Consider the following 5,000-nt stretch of genomic DNA (forward strand, 5'->3'; position numbering starts at 1 on the left):
TTTTTTCAGAAGGAGTTCTGGCCCCAAATTTTGTGGACGTGATCCTTCTATTTTTGTTGGCATGCACAAAAAAATTCAGCTAAAAACTCGAACCGGAGAAGATTTCGTGACCGTTTGAAAAAAGTGTCCCCATTTCAGACACTTTAACGGCTACTGGCAGCAAACCTGTAAAATCTCAAACGCTCTTTAAGGGGGTGTGAGTTCTCAGAGGTTTGATGAGGGATAGGGGGCCAACACAAGGGCCAAGTACCAGCACCCATCGCACGTCATGTGCGCACACCCCCCCGGCCCCCCTCCCAATCGCCGGAACCCCAATGCCGCCGGTCAGGTTCTCCGGCGGTACTCCGGCGGTACTCCGGCGATGCTCCGGCGATGCTGTCCCGAGTGAAAAAAATGCGGCACCAGCACATGCTGGAGCCAAGCATGGGCACCGTGGCTCAAAATCGAACTCCGGCCAAGGCCTCGACCATCAATGGCACATGATGACGCATGGTGATGGCACATGCATCGACCATCATCGGCATAGGCTGCCCTTCGGTACGGGCACCTGCCTCGACCGCCATCGGCACAAGCTGGGCCCTGGTGTGGGTTGTTGCCTCGATCACCAGCGGCACATGCTGAGCCTTGGTGCGGGCGGTTGCCTCGAGCACCATCGGCAGACCCTGGGCCCTGGTGCGGCCGGTTGCCCCGATAACCATCGGCACACGCTGGGCCCTGGAGCGGCCGGTTGCCTCGATCACCATCGGCAAAAGCTGGGCCCTGGTGCGGGCGCTTGCCTCGACCACCATCGGCACACGCTGGGCACTGGTGCGGGCGCTTGCCTCGACCACCATCGGCACACGCTGGGCCCTGGTGCGGGCGCCTGCCTCGATCACCATCGGCACACGCTGGGCCCTGGTGCGGGCGGTTGCCCCCAGCACCATCGGCACACGTTGGGCCCTGGTGCGGGCGCTTGCCTCGACCACCATCGGCACACGCTGGGCCCTGGTGCGACAGGTTGCCTCGACCACCATCGGCACACGCTGGGCCCTGGTGCGGGCGCTTGCCTCGACCACCATCGGCACACGCTCGGCCCTGGTGCGGTCGGTTGCCTCGAGCACCATCGGCACACGCTGGGCCCTGGTGCGGGCGGTTGCCTCGACCACCATCGGCACACGCTGGGCCCTGGTGCGGGCGCTTGCCTCGACCACCATCGACACACGCTGGGCCCTGGTGCGGCCGGTTGCCTCGAGCACCATCGGCACACGCTGGGCCCTGGTGCGGTCGGTTGCCTCGACCACCATCGGCACACGCTGGGCCCTGGTGCGGGCGCTTGCCTCGACCACCATCGGCACACGCTGGGCCCTGGTGCGGCAGGTTGCCTCGACCACCATCGGCACACGCTGGGCCCTGGTGCGGCAGGTTGCCTCGAGCACCATCGGCACACGCTGGGCCCTGGTGCGGTCGGTTGCCTCGAACACCATCGGCACACGCTGGGCCCTGGTGCGGCAGCTTGCCTCGACCACCATCGGCACACGCTGGGCCCTGGTGCGGCCGGTTGCCTCGAGCACCATCGGCACACGCTCGGCCCTGGTGCGGCAGGTTGCCTCGACCACCATCGGCAGCCTCGAGCACCATCGGCACACGCTGGGCCCTGGTGCGGGCGCTTGCCTCGACCACCATCGGCACACGCTCCGCCCTGGTGCGGTCGGTTGCCTCGAGCACCATCGGCACACGCTGGGCCCTGGTGCGGCAGGTTGCCTCGACCACCATCGGCACACGCTGGGCCCTGGTGCGGGCGCTTGCCTCGACCACCATCGGCACACGCTCCGCCCTGGTGCGGTCGGTTGCCTCGAGCACCATCGGCACACGCTGGGCCCTGGTGCGGCAGGTTGCCTCGACCACCATCGGCACACGCTGGGCCCTGGTGCGGGCGCTTGCCTCGACCACCATCGGCACACGCTGGGCCCTGGTGCGGGCGCTTGCCTCGAGCACCATCGGCACACGCTGGGCCCTGGTGCGGTCGGTTGCCTCGAGCACCATCGGCACACGCTGGGCCCTGGTGCGGCAGGTTGCCTCGACCATCATCGGCAGCCTCGACCACCATCGGCACACGCTGGGCCCTGGTGCGGGCGGTTGCCTCGACCACCATCGGCACACGCTGGGCCCTGGTGCGGTCGGTTGCCTCGAGCACCATCGGCACACGCTGGGCCCTGGTGCGGCAGGTTGCCTCGAGCACCATCGGCACACGCTGGGCCCTGGTGCGGCAGGTTGCCTCGACCACCATCGGCACACGCTGGGCCCTGGTGCGGGCGGTTGCCTCGACCACCATCGGCACACGCTGGGCCCTGGTGCGGGCGCTTGCCTCGAGCACCATCCGCACACGCTGGGCCCTGGTGCGGCAGGTTGCCTCGAGCACCATCGGCACACGCTGGGCCCTGGTGCGGCAGGTTGCCTCGAGCACCATCGGCACACGCTGGGCCCTGGTGCGGGAGCTTGCCTCGAGCGCCATCGGCACACGCTGGGCCCTGGTGCGGCAGGTTGCCTCGAGCCCCATCGGCACACGCTGGGCCCTGGTGCGGTCGGTTGCCTCGAGCACCATCGGCACACGCTGGGCGCTGGTGCGGGCGCTTGCCTCGACCAGCATCGGCACACGCTGGGCCCTGGTGCGGCAGGTTGCCTCGATCACCATCGGCACACGCTGGGCCCTGGTGCGACAGGTTGCCTCGAGCACCATCGGCACACTATCGGCCCTGGTGCGGGCGGTTGCCTCGACCACCGTCGGCACACGCTGGGCCCTGGTGCGGGCGCTTGCCTCGAGCACCATCGGCACACGCTGGGCCCTGGTGCGGCAGGTTGCCTCGAGCACCATCGGCACACGCTGGGCCCTGGTGCGGGAGCTTGCCTCGAGCGCCATCGGCACACGCTGGGCCCTGGTGCGGCAGGTTGCCTCGAGCACCATCGGCACACGCTGGGCCCTGGTGCGGTCGGTTGCCTCGAGCACCATCGGCACACGCTGGGCCCTGGTGCGGCAGGTTGCCTCGACCACCATCGGCACACGCTGGGCCCTGGTGCGGGCGCTTGCCTCGACCACCATCGGCACACGCTGGGCCCTGGTGCGGGCGCTTGCCTCGACCACCATCGGCACACGCTGGGCCCTGGTGCGGCAGGTTGCCTCGACCACCATCGGCACACGCTGGGCCCTGGTGCGGGCGCTTGCCTCGAGCACCATCGGCACACGCTGGGCCCTGGTGCGGTCGGTTGCCTCGAGCACCATCGGCACACGCTGGGCCCTGGTGCGGCAGGTTGCCTCGACCATCATCGGCAGCCTCGACCACCATCGGCACACGCTGGGCCCTGGTGCGGGCGGTTGCCTCGACCACCATCGGCACACGCTGGGCCCTGGTGCGGTCGGTTGCCTCGAGCACCATCGGCACACGCTGGGCCCTGGTGCGGCAGGTTGCCTCGAGCACCATCGGCACACGCTGGGCCCTGGTGCGGCAGGTTGCCTCGACCACCATCGGCACACGCTGGGCCCTGGTGCGGGCGGTTGCCTCGACCACCATCGGCACACGCTGGGCCCTGGTGCGGGCGCTTGCCTCGAGCACCATCCGCACACGCTGGGCCCTGGTGCGGCAGGTTGCCTCGAGCACCATCGGCACACGCTGGGCCCTGGTGCGGCAGGTTGCCTCGAGCACCATCGGCACACGCTGGGCCCTGGTGCGGGAGCTTGCCTCGAGCGCCATCGGCACACGCTGGGCCCTGGTGCGGCAGGTTGCCTCGAGCACCATCGGCACACGCTGGGCCCTGGTGCGGTCGGTTGCCTCGAGCACCATCGGCACACGCTGGGCGCTGGTGCGGGCGCTTGCCTCGACCAGCATCGGCACACGCTGGGCCCTGGTGCGGCAGGTTGCCTCGATCACCATCGGCACACGCTGGGCCCTGGTGCGACAGGTTGCCTCGAGCACCATCGGCACACTATCGGCCCTGGTGCGGGCGGTTGCCTCGACCACCGTCGGCACACGCTGGGCCCTGGTGCGGGCGCTTGCCTCGAGCACCATCGGCACACGCTGGGCCCTGGTGCGGGCGGTTGCCTCGAGCACCATCGGCACACGCTGGGCCCTGGTGGGTTTAGGCACATCTTCAAATTTCTGCCGTGCCAATGCCATTTTTATGGCTTGTAAATTCATACAATGGTCCCCTAAGCCTTCACGTGAAGTTTCGTTGGAAGATGACTCGTTTTCTATTTTTCATGATTTTTGAAACTTTTTGCGGTTCGGGATTTTTTAAAATTTTTTTATAAGGATTTTTGGCCCCAAATTTTGTAGGCATGATCCTTATATTTTTGTTGGCATGCACAAAAAAATTCAGCTAAAAACTCGAAGTAGAGAAGATTTTGTGACCGTTTGAAAAAAGTGTCCCCATTTCAGACACTTTAACGGCTACTGGTAGCAAACCTGTAAAATCTCAAATGCTCTTTAAGGGGGTGTGAATTCTCAGAGGTTTGATGAGGGATAGGGGGCCAACACAAGGCCAAGTACCAGCACCCATCGCACATCATGTGCGCACACCCCCCCGGCCCCCCTCCCAATCGCCGGAACCCCAATGCCGCCGGTCAGGTTCTCCGGCGGTACTCCGGCGATGCTCCGGCGATGCTGTCCCGAGTGAAAAAAATGCGGCACCAGCACATGCTGGAGCCAAGCATGGGCACCGTGGCTCAAAATCGAACTTCGGCCAAGGCCTCGACCATCAATGGCACATGATGACGCATGGTGATGGCACATGCATCGACCATCATCGGCATAGGCTGCCCTTCGGTACGGGCACTTGCCTCGACCGCCATCGGCACAAGCTGGGCCCTGGTGTGGGTTGTTGCCTCGATCACAATCGGCACATGCTGAGCCTTGGTGCGGGCGGTTGCCTCGAGCACCATCGGCAGACCCTGGGCCCTGGTGCGGCCGGTTGCCCCGATAACCATCGACACACGCTGGGCCCTGGGGCGGGCGCTTGCCCCCAGCACC

The sequence above is a fragment of the Durio zibethinus genome, unplaced genomic scaffold (genome assembly GCF_047325235.1).
Source record: "Durio zibethinus cultivar Kanyao isolate XHJ-2024 unplaced genomic scaffold, ASM4732523v1 HiC_scaffold_2, whole genome shotgun sequence".
NCBI classification, from domain to species: domain Eukaryota; kingdom Viridiplantae; phylum Streptophyta; class Magnoliopsida; order Malvales; family Malvaceae; genus Durio; species Durio zibethinus.